General features: G+C 41.4%; 1 protein-coding gene across 6 annotated transcripts in view; it reads right to left on the bottom strand.

Annotated features, from left to right (window-relative positions):
* Positions 1–7,170, bottom strand: part of MIS18BP1 (MIS18 binding protein 1) — a 61,837-nt gene extending 54,667 nt beyond the window's left edge. For 3 of the 6 annotated variants that reach the window (XR_011501581.1, XR_011501580.1, XM_014835737.3), the window contains exon 1: positions 6,061–6,330. The gene's annotated coding sequence lies outside the window, so the exon portion shown is untranslated. Of the gene's footprint in view, positions 1–6,060; positions 6,379–6,997 lie in introns of those variants that run through there. The other 3 variants (XM_070504303.1, XM_044765570.2, XM_044765569.2) reach the window with 2 other exon arrangements.
* Between the last annotated feature and the right edge of the window lie 11,511 nt (positions 7,171–18,681).

Consider the following 18,681-nt stretch of genomic DNA (forward strand, 5'->3'; position numbering starts at 1 on the left):
TATAGCAGAATAGGTTAGTAAACACTTAATTGTAAAAGATAAAGAGAAAGAAAGCAGCAAAAATAACTATAACCACCTCAATTTTGTCAGAAACTCACAACAAAAAACAGAATAATTTGCGACAAGAATAACACAGAGCGGGAAGAGGAAAAGGACGTAACCTGTATAGACTAATGGAGATAAGAGGATATCAGAAAAAGGACTGTCTCATCTATGAGATCTTATATACAAACCTCATGGTAGCCCAAAACCAAAACATTAAAGGAGAGTCACAAATCACAAATAAAGAGAAGATTGAGAAAAACATCACAGAGAGCAACCAAACTGAAATGGTAGACAAAAACACAAGGAAAAAGAACCAACAGAAACATAGATTATCCAGAAAACAAAAGATAAAATGGCATAAGCCCTCATATGTTAATACTCACTCTAAATGTAAATGGATTGAATTCACCAAAGACATAAAAGTGGCTGGACAGATTAAAAAACAAGAGCCAACAATACGCTGCCTCCAGGAAACACATCTCAGCTCTAAAGACAAACACAGGCTCAGACTGAAGGGGTGCAAGATGATATTCCAAGCAAATGGCAAGCAAAAGCAAGCAGGTGTAGCCATACTTACATCAGACAAAACAGACTTCAAGACAAAAAAGATAAGAACAAAGATGGGCATTATATAATGATAAAAGAGACATGCCACCAAGAAGACATAACACTTAACGGACCTAAAGGGAGAAACTGACAGCAACACAATAATAGTAGGGTACTGTAACATCCCACTCATGTCAGTGGATAGATTGTTGAGACAGAAAGTCAACAAGGAAACAGTAGCCTTAAGTGAAACATTAGACCAGATGGACTTAACAGACATATATAGAACATTCCATCCAAAACAAGCAGAATACACATTCTTCTCAAGTGCACATGGAACATTCTCAAAGTAGGCCGTACACTGGGGAAAAAAAGGAAGCCTCAACAAGTTTAAGAAGATTGAAATTACAAGCATCCTTTCATGACCACAATAGTATGAAAGTAGAAATCAACTATAACAGAAAAGCTGGAAAAGTCACAAATACGTGGAGACTAAACAACATGCTACTGAACAACTATTGGATCAATGGAGAAACCAAAAAATACCTGGAGATGAATGAAAATGAAAACACAACATACCAAAACTTATAGGATGCAGCAAAAGCGGTACTAAGACAGAAATTTACAGCAATACAGGCCTACCTCAACAAACAAGAAAAATCTCAAATAAACAATCTTACACTATACCTAAAAGAATTAGAAAAAGAACAAACAAAGCCCAAAGTCAGTAGAAGGAAGGAAATACTAAAAACTGAGCAGAAATAAATGAAATAGAGACTAAAAAACCTATAGAAAAAAATCAATGAAACCAAGAGCTGGTTTTCTGAGAAGATAAACAAAATTGACAAATCATTAGCCAGACTCACTAAGAAAAAAAGAGAGAACAGTTAAAAAATAAAATCAGAAATGAAAGAGGAGAAATTACAACAGACACCACAGAAATACAAAGGACTAAAAGAGAATACTATGAAAAGCTATATGCCAACAAATTGGGTAACCTAGAACAAGTGGATAAATTCTTAGTCTCATACAACCTCCCAAAACTGAATCGAGAAGAAACAGAGAATCTGAATCGACCAATCACAAATAAAGAGATCAAAACAGTAATCAAAAACCTCCCAAAAAACCAAAGTCCAGGACCAGATGGCTTCTCTGGCGCATTCTACCAAACAGTCAAAGAAGATTTAATACCTATCCTCCTCAAACTATTCCAAAAAACTGAAGAGGACAAGACACCTCCAAACTCATTTTACGAGGCCAATATTACCCTGATACCGAAACCAGAGAAGGATAACAGAAAAAACGAAAACTACAGGCCAATATTGCTGATGAACAAAGATGCAAAAATCCTCAACAAAATATTGGCTAATCAAATATAACACTACATTAAAAGCATCACACATCACAATCATGTGGGATTTATTCCAGGGTTGCAGGGATGGTTCAACAACTGCAAATCATCAATGTGATACACCACATTAACAAAATGAAGAATAAAAATCACATGATCATCTCAATAGCTGCAGAGAAAGGATTTGACAAGATCCAATATCCATTTATGATTAAAACCCTCAATAAAATGGGTATATTAAGAAAGTACCTCAACATAATAAAGACCATATATGACAAACCCACAGCTAACATCATACTCAATGGGAAAAAACTGAAAACTATTCTTCTGAGAACAGAAACAAAACAAGGATGCCCACACTCATCACTCTTACTCAACATAATACTGGAAGTTTTAGCCAGAGCAATTAGGCAAGAAAAAAAAATAAAAGGGATCCAAATTGGAAAGAAGAAGTAAAACTCACTATTTGTGGATGATATGACTTTATATATGGAAAACTCTAAAGAATCCACCAAAAATTATTAGAAATAATCAACAAATACAGTAAAGTTGCTGGGTACAAAATCAACATACAGAAATCAGTCACATTTCTATACACTAATAATGAACTTGCAAAGAGAGAAATCAAGGATAGAAGCCTATTTACAATTTCAGCAAAAAGAATAAAATATCCAGGACTAAATTTAACCAAGGAGGAGAAAGACCTATACACTGAAAACTATAACACACTATTGAAACAAATCAAAGGAGACATGAAGAAATGGAAAGATAGTCCATGCTCATGGATTGGGTAGAATAAATATAGTTAAAATGTCCATATTCTCTAAAGCAATCTACAGATTCAATGCAATTCCAATCAGGATCCCAATGACACTCTTCACGGAAATAGAACAAAGAATCCTAAAATTTATATGGAACAACAAAAGACCCTGAATAGCCAAAGCAATCCTGAGAAAAAGGAACAAAGCTGGTGAGCCAGCCCAGATGGCCTAGTGGTTAAAGTTTGGCGCACTCTGTTTTGGCGTCCCAGGTTTGGTTCCTGTGTGTGGAACCACACCACTCATCTGTCAGTAGCCATGTTGTGGAGGTGGTTCACAAAAAAGAACCAGAAGAACTTAACAATTATACAGAACTATGTACTGGGGGTTTGGGGGAGGGGGAGGAGGGAGCAAAAAGGCGGAAGATTGGCAACAGATGTTAGTTTAGGGCGAACCTTCCCCTGTAAAGAAAAAAAAAGAACAAAGGTGGAGGCATCACACTCCCTGCCTTCAAAACATACTACAAGGCTATAGTAATCAAACAGGATGGTACTGGCAGAAAAACAGACACACAGATCAATGAAACAGAGTTGAGAGCCCAGAAATAAAACCATATATCTATGCACAGCTAATCTTCTACAAAGGAACCAAGAACATACAATGGAGGAAGGAAAGTCTCTTCAATAAATGGTGCTGGGAAAACTGGACAGCCACATGCAAAAGAATGAAAGTAGATCATTATCTTTTGCCATACACAAAAATTAACTCCAAAAGGATTAAAGACTTGAATGTAAGACCTGAAACCATGAAACTTCTAGAAGAAAACATAGGCAGTAAGCTCTTTGACATTGGTCTTAGCAGTATCTTTTCGAATACCATGTCTGATGGGGCAAGGGAAACAAAAGACAAAATAAACAAACGGGACTACATCAGACTAAAAAGCTTCTGCAAGGCAAAGGAAACCATCAACAAAACAAAAGGACAACCTAACAACTGGGAGACAATATTTGCAAATCACATATCCAATAAGCGGTTAATTTCCAAAATATATAAAGAACTCATACAACTCAACAACAACAACAAAACAACCTGATCAAAAGATGGGCAGAGGAGGCCGGCCCCATGTGTACTGGTTAAGAGTTTGGCATGCTCTGCTTCAGCCACCCCGGTTCACCGGTTCAGATCTCAGGCACGGGCCTACACCACTCACCAGCCATGCTGAGGCAGCAACCCATGTATAAAATAGAGGAAGACTGGCACAGATTTTAGCTCAGGACCAATCCTCCTCAAGCAGAAAAGGAGGAAGGTTGGGAAGAGATGTTAGCTCAGGGTAAGCTTTCTCATAAAAAAAAAAAAAACCATAGAGGATATGAGCAGACATTTTTCCAAAGAAGATATACAGATGGCCAACAAACACAAGAAAAGATATTCAACATTACTAATTATTAGGGAAATGCAAATCAAAACCACAATGAGATATCATCACTTCACACATCTCAGAATGATTATAATTAACAAGACAAGAAATAAGTGTTGGAGAGTATGTGGAGAGAAGGGAACCCTTATACGCCGCTGGTGGGAGTGCAAACTGGGGCAGCCACTATGGAAAACCATATGGAGATTTCTGAAAAAATTAAAAACAGAAATACCATGTGATCCAGCCATTCCACTACTAGGTATTTATCCAAAAAGCAGGAAATCAATACAAGATTTATGCATGGCTATGTTCATTGCATCATAACTCACAATAGCCAAGATGTGGAAACAACCCAAGTGCCCATCAACAGATGAATGGATATAGAAGATGTGGTATATATACAGTAGAACACTACTCAGCCATAAGAAGAGACAAAATAGTGTCGTTTGTGACAACACGGATGGTCCCTCAGGGTATTATGCTAAGTGAAATAAGTCAGACAGAAAAAATAAATACTGTACGACTTCACGCCTATGTGGAAGATGAACATACACATAGATAAGGGGAACAGATTAGTGGTTACCAGAGGAGAAGGGGGTTGGGGGAAGGTGAAAGGGGTAAAAGGACACATGTGTATGATGATGGATAAAAACTAGACTATTGGTGGTGAACGCCATGCAGTCTATACTGCATGAAATATAATATTGAATATTATAATATATTATACTAATATAATATATAATATAATTAATATAATTATATAATATAATACATATAAATATAAAAATAAATAAACTGAAATATAATAATGTACACCTGAACTTTGCACAATGTTTTAAGTCAACACGACCTTAATAAAATAAGTAAAAAAGAAAGATATATAACCACATGATAAGGTTCTTGTGAGAATTATGATGTAATGCTTATAAGGGCTTAGTACAAGATCCAAAGTAAATTCTCAACAACAAAATGATCAACACACAAAATGACCAAAGGACATGAAAGGCAATTAACAGAAAGAATACAAAAGGCCAATGAATCAAATGATACTCCATTTTACTAATAAATTAAACTAACAAAGAGATGCAAATTAAAACAGCGAGACTTCTTATACTTATCAGGTTGGTAAAGATTAATTTCAAAACAGATGCACACGCTGTTGATCAAGAAATTGCACTTGCAAATTTTTCTTACAGAAACACGTGCATAAGAAGGCAAATATACATGCGGTCACAACAGTGAATATTGACTGCATATACGCCAGACATTGCATAATCTTACAGCATTCTTCAGACTTAAGTACTGTTACTTCCATTGTGAAGATGAGGAAACTAAGGCAAAGGTGGTCAAATAACCCGCCCAAGGTCCTACTGACGGTGATTAAAGCAGGACCCAAGCCTATCTGACTTCAGGGCCCAAGTTCTTCACCAACAGGCACTATACAAGGAGGTCCACTGAAGTACTGGGGAGATTAGCAACAACCTGGACGTCCACCAATACGGGACGAAATTCTGCTACATCCGTACACCTGAATTCTACCTATTCAATAAAAAGATGCATACATGTACTGACATAGGAACTAGCCAGGATATACGAAATAAAAAAAGAAAGCAGCAGAACAGCAAGGACAATTGCATCTCTGTAAAAGACCAAAACACACACGGGAGCATAATGAGCGTAGGGAAAAAATCTGGAAAGTGTTCCATTTTCTAAATAATTTCTTAACATCTGAAGATGTTTGAAACCAACGCGTCATTTAATCCGAAGAAAACACAAACTAGATGGATCAGGTGTTTCTAGAGCCGTGCGGCCCCGGGTCCCCAGGGGAGGCCTCGGGCAGTGACGCGCACGACTTTCCCACTTGGCGCTCCCTCTAAAGTACAGGTATTTCTCCGGAAGCGACTTCAGGACAAAGGCCTGGAGCGCTCACCCTCGGAACGAACCTGAAGGAAGGTGGTCTACTCTCGGTAACTGCAGCCGACACGCAACAAATACACCCCGAGCGAACGCGGAGCTGGGACAGCACCGCCGCAGCCGGACACCGACACGCCCGCGGGGCCGGGAACGGCCGGGGGACCCGCCGCGCCACAGGGGCGGGCGGCGCGGAGCGGCCGGGGACCGTACCTCGGCCGAGGGCCTGGCGGGGCGCGGCGGTGGCGGCGGCCGTCCGGGCTCGGCTTCGCGGTGGGGGCCGGCACCCCAGCGCTCGCGCCTCGGCCCCAGGCGACCCCGCGCACCTCGGGAGGTTCGCGATACCCGCCACACTGGGGAATTCAAATTGGAAGCGCGCGCCCCCCAGCCCGCTCGCGATTGGCGCGCTCAGGAACTGCGTCAGCGTGCGTCTCATGGGGACGCAGGGGAACTGGGGACGGGCCCCCGCGCAGCGTGGGCAGCGTTGTTTCCACAAAAAGTGGGCACGGCTCCGAGCGGCCACCGCACCGGGCACAACCCTCTGGCCGTCCGCAGGGGTCGTTTCGTGTTCGGAAGGCGCGCGCCCGCCCCGCGAGCCGCCGCTCCTCCCGTTATGCCCTGCGGCGGGAAGGGGGGCGTCTGACGCCGCCTGCGCGCCCCGGCGTGACCGCGGTTTACTAAGTTTGGCCCTCGCCGGCTCCCCGCCTGCCGGGCCGGGTGTGCTGGCTCGCGGCGCTGAGTGGGCCGTTTCCAGCGCGTCTGAGGAGATTGGTTGCTGAGCGCCTCTGAGGGAGCTTTTCCTTTTCTGAGGCCGTCCGATGTTGGAGGCTGGGGAGCAGCGTTGTGTTCTTGAGGGGATGGCGGGCTGAATGCAGAGTTACACTTGCCCCGGCATGTTCAGTGTGAGCTGTTCCCTCGGGCAGTGTGATGTCTTTGAGCCCGTTCGTCTCGCATTCTGAAAGCACTCACCTCGACACTCGGGGGTGCGACGCCGTTTGTGACAGTGGCGCTCAGGCCGAGCCCTCTTTAGCCGGCGCCCAGCCATGCTCTGCTAGGGGCGGGCAAGGAGGCGCGGCAGGAGGAGCAAGTTCCCGGCCCTAAACCCTTCCGGAGCCATCCCGGGTCTTCCCTCCGGGCGTCCCGCCCTCCTCCCGCCGAGGCTGCACTGCGGGCGGGAGAGTTTAGTTTATTCCTCACCCAAGAAAATTCCCTCAGCATCCCAGAGTCCTGTATCGCGCTTCTCCCTTAACGACTGGACTGAAATAGTCGTAATGCATTAATTTGTTAAAGTGACTTTTCCAGTCCCCTCTTCTAAATCCTGCATCCACTACATCCTGTGCACACCGAATATTCGGAATCCAAAATATAAATGTAAAGCATGCAAATGAATGCAAGGAAGGAAAGAAACTAGTTGGGAGTGGGGGAGGGGAGCAAATCGACAGAGACAAAATGGAGCTTCTCCCTGCGCAGCCTAGTGGACAATGGCTGGACGCGGATCTGCCCCAAATTTGTGGCAAAAGGCAGACTTAAAATACAGGTTCAGTGACACGTGTGAAATACGTTTTGTGGGGTAGAAGGATTTGAAGAGATAGGCATTCATACTCCAGAGCGTCTGCAGTAGAGTTATGACCGGTTTCTGGCTCATGATGGAAATCGCCATGGCTCACGTGTTCAGCCAAAATAGGATCCTTGAAATATGAAGGCAGATGCTCAGAATTGTAGACTTTTATTTTTTCAATTAGCCACTTCTCATGGGAGAAGTAACTAACGTATATAGGCTGCTCCAGGGTGAACAGCAACAAGGAAGGATGACTGATGGTTTTCCAAGCAAAAGTGGATAAACCAGTTCGTGGATAACAAAGTGTGACGAGAAAGCATAGAGGCCAAGGCCGACGTTCATCCGTCCGTTGGGGACAGCAGCCTGCTGCCCTGGATGGGCCTCGTTTAGGTTTCTGTTGGCAAGGAGGGGAGAGCTTCTCCGGGCCACAGTCAGCCGCCTGGGATCATGTGTCCCGTCCTGCATCTCTGACTCGTGGGAACACATGCACTTAGGGGCCAGAGGACAGACAGGAGGAAGGGACTGGAAGCCTCACGCTGTGTGGCGGTTGCTGCCAGGGCGTCTGGATCTGCTTAGGGGGGAAGAATATTCCCAGGACCATGGAAAGTTCTAGCAGGGGTACTAATTGACCGTGCGGCATTTTGGGGAGAATTAGAAAAAAGATGCTCTTTCTTCAAGCCCAATGGTTCTCAACTAGGGGTGATTTTGCCCCCCACCCTGGGGACATTTGGCAGTGGCTGGAGACAGTTATGATGGTCACAACTGAGAAGGGTGCCACTGGCATCTAGTGATTAGAGGACGGGAATGCCACTAAACATCCTACAATGTGCAGGACAGCCCCCTCCATTACGAACAAGCATGCAATCTAACATGTCAATAGTGCCAAGGTTGAGAAATCCTGCTCTTGGAAGGTGTAGCCCTGAAACAGGAGTTTAGTCTCCTCTCTCTCTCAGCTCTCAGGTCCCACGGCACAACCACTACTGGCCGTCTGGGCCTAGAGGAGGGGTGAGGATGGAGTCAACAGGGCGGTTCTCCAGGCTGTGTGAGAGGAGGACCCTTCAGTGGAAAAGACTGCCAAGGAGAGTGCTGTGTGATAGAGACGTTATACAAACGCACAGACGTGTCCTTGTAGATTGTAGTCAGTGCCGTGAAAATGTGTCAGTTCAGATCCTGCATGAGGCTGATGGTGAAGTGGAGTTAGGAGTACAAGAAATTTACTGGGGGGTAAGGCCCGTGAACGTTGAAGGGGAGGAAGAAGGGTTGGGGCTGGTGGATCTTCAGACCTTGATGCAGATCTGGCATTTGTGAAAGGAAAAGGGAGAAGGAAGCCGAATTGGGCAGAGGGAGCCTAAGATTGTGATGCAGATTTGACAAAGTGTTGGGTGGCCCGATAGGGAGATTTGGGGTAGCCCATCAGAGGAGGCCTGTAGTGGGCAGAAGCGAGCAGGCCCTGGGATCTGTCAGGCTGGAGGCAGCCTGGGAAGAACATGGCCTTGGCTCAAAAACTTAAGAAAAAATTTTTTTAATTATAAGGTTTTTTAATCCAGATATAATTGACATATAGCATTATATTAGTTGCGGGTATACAGCGTAATGATTTGATAGATGTGTATGTTGAGAAATGATCACCACAGTATGTCTAGTTAACATCCATCACCACAAGTAGTTACAAAATTTTTTACCTTGTGAGAACCTTTAAGATGTATTCTCTTAGCACCTTTTAAATATACAATATAGTATTGTTAACTGTGGTCACCATGCTGTACAGTACTTCCCCAGGACTTATTTATTTTGTAACTGGAAGTTTGTACCTTTTGATCCCCTTTACCCATTTCACCCACCCCCTCCTCCCCGCTTCTGGCAACCACCAGTCTGTTCTCTGTATCTATGAGTTTAGTGTTTTTTCTTCTTTTAGATTCCACATATGAGTGATATCATACAATATTTGTCTTTCTCTGACGTTTCACTTAGCATAATGCCCTCAAGTTCCATCCATGTACAAATGGCAGGATTTCCTTCTGTTTTGTGGCTGCTTAGTATGCCATTGTATATATGTATATATATGCGCCACATTTTCTTTATTCATTTATCCATCAATGGATACTTATGTTGTTTCCATTTCTTGGCTATTGTAAATAATGCTGTAATGAACATAAGAGTGCAGCTCTCTCTTCAATTTCGTATCCTTCAGATATATACCCAGCAGTGGAATTGCTGGATCATAGGTAGTTCTATTTTTAACTTTTTGGGGAACCTCCATACTGTTTTCCATAGTGGCTGCACCAATTTACATTCCCACCAACAGTGCACAAGTGTTCCCTTTTCTCTATATCCTTGCCAACACTTGTTATCTCTTGTCTTTTTGATGACGGCCATTCTAACAGGTGTGAGGTGATGGCTCATTGTGGTTTTAATTTGCATTTCCCTGAGGATTAGTAATGTTGAGCACTATTTCCTCTACCTGTCGGCCATTTGTATATCTCCTTTGGAAAAATGTCTTCAGTTTTTCTGCCCGTTTTTTAAGCAGGTTGGTTATTTTTTTGTTATTGAGTTGTATGAGTTCTTTATGTATTTTGGATATTGACCCCTCAGTTACGTGATTTGCAAATATTTTCTCCCCGCTTCTGTAGGTTATGTTTTCATTTTCATTGATGGTTTCTTTTGCTGTGTGGAAGCTTTTTTAGTTTGATGTAGTCTCTCCTGTTTATTTTTGCTTTTGTTGCCTGTGCTTTTGGTGTCAAATCCAAAATATCATCACTAAGACCTATGTCAAAGAGCTTACTGACTCAGTTTTCTTCTGGGAGTTTCATAGTTTCAAGTCAAAAACTCCATTTTGAGTTAAATTTTTTGTAAATGGTGTAAGATAGTGGTCCAGTTTCATTCTTTTGCAGGCGCCTCTCCAGCTTTCCCAGCACCATTTATTGAAGTCAAAGGCTTATCAGATCCTGACAGCAATGCAGTTGGAGGCTGTCGGCTAACTGCACTCCTCATGCAGCAAGGATGCTCTCTCATGGAAGGAGATCAGAACTTCACACGCCATGGCTGCCACAGAAGGAAAATTAAAAGATTATAGAAGGAGTTCATTTTCAGTTTTTTTTTTTGTTGCAACCCACAGTAAGAGATATGTTTTACATTGTAGCCTAATAAATGTGAAAATTCGTGTAACTAAAGCAAGAGTTTTTAAAACATTACTTACACTTACTCTGTGCACTGCGTACTGATATTTTCCTCTTGTATTTCTTGTGGTCTTTTTTAAAGATTGGAACCTGAGCTAACATCTGTTGCTAATCTTCTTTTTTCTTTTTCTTCTCCCCAAAGCCCCTCAGTACGTAGTTGTATATTCTAGTTGTAGGTCCTTCTTGCTCTGCTATGTGGAATGCCACCTCAGCATGGCTTGATGAGCAGTGCTGGTCCACACCCAGGATCTGAACTGCTGAAACCCTGGGCCACTAAAGCGGAGCACACGAACTTAACCACTCGGACATGGGGCTGGCCCTGTCCTGTTTTTTTAAAATGCTTGTGTATAACTGTGAGACAATGTGAATATTTTTATGTTTCTGCATGATTAGGGCTTTTTCTTCTTTTTTTAAAAAAATTAAGATGAAATTCATGTAACTTAAAATTAACCATTTTAAAATGTACAATCCAGTGGCATTTAGTACATTCACAATGTTGTGCAGCCACCACTTGCAAAAAATTTTCATCACCCCAAAAGGAAACCCCATACCCATTAAACAGTCATTCCCTATTTTCCCCACATCGTAGTCCTTGGCAACCACCAATTTGCTCTCTGTCTCTATGAATTTACCTATTCTGGATATTTCAAATAAATGCAATCATACGATATGTGACCTTTTGTGTCTGGCTTCCTTCACTTAGCGTAATTTTTTTTCGGTTCCTACACATTGTAGCATGTATCAGTATTTCACTCCTTTTTTATGGCTGAGTAATATTCCATTGTATGTATTTATCACATTCTATTTATCCATTCTTCCATTGACACTTGGGTTGTTTCCACCTAAATATATGACAATCTAGTTTAAATTGTTACCAACTTAGCTTCAATAGCATGCAAAACTCTGCTCCTATAAAGCTCTGTCCCCTCCCTTATGTTGTTACTATCACAAATTATATCTTTATACACATTATGCCCATTATTATAGATTATGATTATTGTTGCATGCATTTGTCTTTTAAATCTTATAGGAAAAAAAAGAGCTAAGAACCAAAAATATGATAATACTGGCTTTTATATTTACCCATATAGTTACATTTATCTGCGTTCTTGATTTCTTCTTGTTGCTTCGAGTTACCATCCAGTGTCCTTTCATTTCAGCCTGAAGGACTCCCTTTAGCATTCCTTATAGAGTAGGTCTGCTAGTGACAGACTCCTTCAGCATTTATCTGGAAATGTCTTACTTTCTTCTTCAGTTTTGAAGGATAGTTTTGCCAGATACAGAATTCTTGTTAGACAGTCTTTTTATTTCAGCACTTTGAATATGTCATCCCACTGTCTCTGACCTCCATAGTTTTTCATGAGAATGCAGCTGTTAATGTTAGTAAGGATCTCTTCTTGTGTGTGACAAATCTCTCACAGCTCTCGAGATTCTCTTCTTGTCTTTTCACAATTTGATTATAATGTCTTGATGTGGATCTCTTTGTGTTTCTCCTTCTTGGAGATTTTTGAACTTCTTGGATGTGTATATTTCTGCCTTTTATCAAATTTGGGAGATTTTTGGCCATTTCTTTAAATATTCTTCCAGCTCCTTTCTCCTCTCCTTCTGGGACTCCTACCCTATAATGCATATGTTGATTTGCTTGATGGTTCCCATAGGTATCTTAGACTCTGGTCATTTTTCTTCATTCTTTATGCCCCTCAAATTGGATACTTTTAATTGACACATCTTAAAGTTTACCCTTTTTTTTTTTCCTGCTTGAATCTGCTATTGTAACCCTGTAGTGAATTTTCATTTCATTTATTGTACTTTTCAGCTTCGCAATTTCTGTTCAGTTCCTTTTTATAATTTCTATCTCTTTATTGATATTTTCTATTTGTTGAGAGATCATTCTGCTGGTTTCCTTCAACTCTTTGTCTTTGGTTTCCTTTAGCAATTTGAGCATATTTAGAACAGTTGATTTAAAGTCTTTGTCTGGTAAGTCCAATGTCTGTGCCTCTTCAGGGACTGTTTCTGTTCATTTCTTCTGTGAATGGCCATACTTTTTTGTTTCTTTGCATGCCTTATAATTTTTGTTGTTGTTAGAAACTGGACATTTGAATTTTAAAATGTGCTAACTTTGGAAACAGATGTTTCTCCCTCATCAGGGTTTGTCTTTGTTGCTTGCTGTGGGCTGTAGGTATTTGCTTGTTCAGTGATTTTTCTACACTATTTTTGTATAGTGTGTATTCTTTGTCATGTGTTTCCTTGATCACCAGGAGCTAGAATAGAGTAGAAAAATAAAATAAAATAAAATCAGAAACCCCCCCCCCCAAACCCTGCCCATCTTTTCTAGTCTTTACAGCTGGGCTCTGTGTTGGAGCACCTCTTTAGTGCTTAACCAGGCTGTTTACAACCCTGCCTCAGCCTCCACTTCCTGCTTATGCTGAGCCTAAACATCGGCCAGAGGTGAAAGTTTAGGGTCTCTTGGGTCATTTCTGAGCATGTATTCTGCCCTAGGCGTGCACATGGCTTTCTAAATTCCCCAGCATATACAGCCACTAATTTCCCAAAGAAACTCTTTCCCAGCTTTTTCTTCCAGGCTTTCAGTGATCTATTGTTTGCCTCAACAGTAATCTTTTGCCCCAAGCAGCAGTATGTTCTTCACTTGTCTTACAACTTTTTGAAGAATGTCCTCCGTGTAGCCATTTTTCTGTGCTGAATGGCTTTCAAGTTATGCAAAACAAAGACGGGCACCTTGTGTCCTTTTTTCAGGTAGCTCCCAAACAGGTTAGAACAGACAAACACAGTTCTTTGAGAATAAAGTCTGCTCTGCTCCTTCTGGAACCAGGGACTAGAGTCCCACACTCAGAATGTGGGCTGCTGTCTTCAAGACTGCCTCCCAGCCGGGGAGGGCAATTAAAAATGCCTCACACAAAGCTTTCCTGTTACTTTTCAGTTGCCTTTTTCTTGAGTCAGCATTTTCTTACTTGGTGCAAACCTTTGACTATTTTCCGGAGTTCTAAGTTGATTCTAATAGTTTTTGTTTGATTTTTTGATGTCAAATAATGAACTCTTGGGATTACCTGTTTTGCCGCTTTCGCTTTGTCAGGGCTTTCTGAGTAAAGAAAACTGACTTGCAATAAAGATAGTCCCCTTTTACCGATCCATTTGCTCCTCATGCTCCAAGGCAGTGAAATCCAGAGCCATTTGTTTATATTCCACATGACCTGTTTACCTGAGCAAGTTGAGATTTCTCTTCTTTCTCAGAAGATGAGAGAGTAGCTATAGAGCAGTTGATTGTAAGCTCTCAGATTCATAATTTCAGGGTTTTTCTCCTGTGGTGCAAGAATCCCTTTTTTATACATGCAGGCATAACCATCTGGCTCTTTCCACATCACCCCATAGAGTGAGATGGGGTTTGGGAAACCAATGTGGTTATTGCTATAAATAACAGTAGCCTGTCCTCCTCTAGAAACCTCATGTTTGCTATCAGGACAAGAGAAACAAATATTAGATTAAAAGCTTATCAACAACTGAAATCATGTCATATCCCACCGCAATATAAAAACATACTGCAGATTGTTTTATTTCATTAATGGCCTAAGGTAGCCTCTGTGAGGCAATATTATTTAAGCCAAGGCCTAAAGGGTGTTAGGAGTTAGCTAGGTGAAGGAAGGGAAGACTTTGCGGCAGAGGGTCCAGCTGGAATGATGACACTGAGATGCAGAGTGCAGTAGTTTGTTTGAAGAATGAAAGGACCAAAGCTCGCAGAAGAGTGGATAAGATTAGAGAGGGAGGTCAGAGTCGGATCATTTTGAAGGGACATGTTAAGAACTCGAAGGGCAAAGGGAAGACCTTGAATAATTTTAAGTAAGAGAGTGACAAATTCAGATTTGTTTTGAAGAGGTCACTTTGCTGCAGTGTAGAGATGATCATTTTCTAATGCAAGAAATAAAAAACTAAATAAATATTGACAGGAATAAAAGAGGCATGACTCCATGAAATCTTTTGGCAAATAACAGAAAAGAGACCAACTTAAAAAGACAGGATGGCTTAGGTACACTCTGCTTATAACTGGGGAAAAATTAAATATTGCAATCACCTTATTTTCTTCTACTGCAACTTATTGAAAGCTTAAATTGATATTTTGGTTCAATTTTAGCTTTTTTAATTTTTTCGCTAAGGAAGATTTACCCTGAGCTAACATCTGTGCCAGTCTTTCTCCACTTTCTATGTGAGTTGCCACCACAGCTTGGCTGACGAGTGGTGTAAGTGTGCACCTGGGATCTGAACCCACAAATGTGGGCCGCTGAAGGGGAGTGTGCTGAATTTAACCATTAAGCCATGGGGCTGGCCCTTTTAGCTTTTTATTTTGAAATAACTAGAGATTCATAGGAAAGGTGGTAGAGAGAGTTCCTGAGTACCCTTTATTCATTTCCCCCTGGTGGCTACATCTTACATAATTATAATTAGACATATAGTACAATATCAAAAATAGGAATTTAACACATGGGTACAATGTGTGTATTTGTCCCGTCTGTAGATTTGTGTAACTACCACTACAATCAGGAAACAAAAAACTATTTCATTACCAAGAAGATCATTCTCATTATATCCCTTTATAGTCACCCAGCAACTCACCCTCCAACAATCCTAACCCCTGGCACCACTAATCTGTTTTCTATCTCAGCAATTTTGTCATTTCAAGAGTATTCATGAGCAGAATCATCATACAAAATGTTACATTTTGAAATTGGCTTTTTTTTCCCCACTCAGCATAATATCCTTGAGATCCATCCAAGTTGTTGTGAGTATCAATAATTTATTCATTTTTATTTATAGATGTACTCACAGTTTGTTTAACCATTCACTTATTGATGGACGTTTCGGTTGTTTCCATTTTGTCACTATTATAAATGAAGCTGTTATAAACAATCATTTACAAGGTTTTTTGTGGATTTAGCTTTTGTTTCTCTGGGATAAATGCCCAGGAGTGTAATTTCTAGGTCATATGGTAAGTGTATGTTTAGTTTTTTAAGAAACTGCCAAATTATTTTCCACCATGGCTGTATCATTTTACAATCCGTCCAGCAGTGTATGAGTGATTCAGTTTCTACACATTCTCACCAGCATTTGCATTTTAGAATGACCCTCTGGCAGCGTGTGGAGAATTGATTAGAGTGGGATGACGCTATAGATGGGAAGTCCCTCTCAGAAGCTTTTGTAGCAGCCAAGGTAAGACATGACGAGAGCCTAACCCAAAACTTTGGGAGTGGGGATGAGCAGATTAGAGAGAGAGGAAAGAAGTGTATTTGACAGAAGTAGATGGCCAATTTGATGTGGGACCTGGGAGATGGAAAATTTTAAAACAAAGCCTTCTTTTTTCTGGCTTGGGCAATTTGATGGATAATCGTACCATTAATAGAAGTAGGTAACACCAGAAGGTATTGGTCTGGGGATAAGAAAATATATTTAGTTTTGGTCTTGGTGATTTTGAAGTTTCTGTGTAACATCCAAGTGGAGTTGGCCAGGAGGCAGCGTGCTGTACAGGTCTGAAAATAGTATAGTCATTAAGAGAATGGTTTTGGGAGCTAGATAAGCATGATATCAAATCCCAGTTCTTTCTCTTTCTCTGTCTCTATTGGCAAGTTACTTTACCTGCATTTCCTCCTCTATGAGATGTAAATATTGTGAGGATTAAATAAGGCAATATGGATAAAACAGCACAGGGGCTGGCATATATTAAGTACTCAGTAAATATAGTTGCTATTATCATTTTTATAAATTTGCGATTTTGAACCATTTTCTCTCTAATGTTAAATGCTGCTCAGAAGACAACTGTGATCAGGGCTAAAATGCACTCTGGATTTAGCAACAGTGAGGTCTTGGGGACAGCAGGTTCAGTAGGGCAGAAGCTCAGTTACAGCAGTTTAGGGAATAATTGGGAGGGGAGTGCATGCAGATGGCCACAGAGACATCCCTACCCCCCAAGAAATGTGTATAGGGAAGGAGAGAGAAAGAACATCAAGGTTAAGGAAATTTTTACTCACAGGGTTGGAAACACTGGACTTTGACTTAGGTGGGACCATTATTTTTTTCTTGGAGCAAAGGCTGATGAATTATTAGCCTTATACAAGTGGAGGGACATTTCTTTTAGCGTGAGTAACTGGAAGGAAGGAAGGGCTGGTTGGTAGAGATGCACATGGGTTTCTCAGGTAGGAAATTGTCTTAGAATTAAAATCTTCTCATGGCCTATATTGTTGTCTGTGATATAGGAAGAGAGATCATTGGCTAAAAGTGAGCTAGGAGGTATTGAAGTATTTAATCTTCACCGTGATTCCTTTGTGAGATGAGTGGTTAAATTTTGGAACAGCCATTAATGGAAAATGTGAGAGAGCTGATTAGAGAGAAACAGAGAGATGCTGGAATGTACTGAGAATCAAGCTAAAGCTGCAGTCAAGATTTATAGTAGCACCAATTTGCAGGATTGGCAATTTTTGTTTCTAACACATTTTTTAAGAATAAAATGTTAATCCAGGGCTGGGATTATTTTGGAGCAGGTATAGCAGAATGACATGACTACAAAGGAGTTGAGGATATAGTTAGGAGAGTGGTTGAATTGATAGACTATGTTTTTGGTTTTGGTTGAATGGGGATAAAATAAAAGCAGGAGAGGACTATTGGGAGGATGATAGTGGTCAAGAGATGAGAGGTCTTGAGGAGCTTGAAGACAGTGGGAGTTAAGCAGATAAGAGAGCTACAAGGCTGGGTGGTGACCATATGAGATATTGGAGGATCATTATTCAGAGATAAGGGGCCTTCCTAGGTGACTCCAGAGTTTAGGAAATAGTCACTGATTAGGATAGTCCAGCTGGATGGAGGCTGAGGTTGGGATGACACGGGAGGCCTGCTGGCGTTAACAGTCAGTAACTCTGTCTGTAATACCTGTTATAACTGGGTTTTTAGTTATAGCTGAAGCGAAGTGAGGTAGGGAGGTGGGGCATCTATGATTTAATATGATGTGACTTTATAAGTCTTGTTGTGTTCTCCTATGTCAGTTCATGCTAATAGGTACAGAAGCTACACTGAAACCAACTTGAAATCAAAGACTGGAAATGGAGCCAGTTTATTAGAGAGTCTCAGATTATTAGGAGGTAAGTAGGAAATCGTTTGATTTTTCCTAATCCCTGCTTCCAGTTGTGGTCTGTCAAATACCTCTTTCTCTAAGTAGTGGCTACCTTGCAAACATCCTGGCCTAGTTCTGCCACCTGAAGGTCCCTGCCACTCAAAGAAGCCACAATACTCAATTTTGGCGAAATGCCTAAAATCTCACTCTGGTCCTTCTGCTTCTGTTTCCCCCCCACACAGTGAGATGATTCCTAGGACATATATTGGGAATGAAGGAATGGAGTGCTAAGACTGGTTTGGTTTCTTTCTTGCTAACTCATCTAGTTCCACAGTGAGGGACCACACTACAGTGTTTGCAGTGGTATCTATTAAGGGCCAGGAGAGCTTGATGCCAAGATCTAATATTTAGCCTGGGGTACCTGGGACTCTTCAACAACCAACTAGAGTGCAGCCTGAATCGCTGCCTGGTCATACATAGACTGTTAGTGTCTTCATTCTTGTTTCTGACCCATTGACCTAACTTCTGGATCAGCTTTTATACCTTATGGTTCGTATTGAAGGCTCTCACCTGCCATCCCATAGCCACTAATGTCCAACATAAACAGATAGATGCATGACTCTTGAGCCCCTTCAGTTGTCTGCTCATCACCCACCATCTTTCCAGCTCCTGGACCATAAAGGAGCCTGTATAATTTGATTTATAATCTTCCAAATGTCTGTTTTCAGCCATATTTGCCAGTGAGTAGCTCAACCTTGCTAACAGACGAAACCTACGACAGCTAAGTGATGGCTTTGCTGCATCTGAGAAG

The sequence above is a fragment of the Equus asinus genome, chromosome 2, assembly GCF_041296235.1.
Source record: "Equus asinus isolate D_3611 breed Donkey chromosome 2, EquAss-T2T_v2, whole genome shotgun sequence".
Lineage (NCBI taxonomy): Eukaryota > Metazoa > Chordata > Mammalia > Perissodactyla > Equidae > Equus > Equus asinus.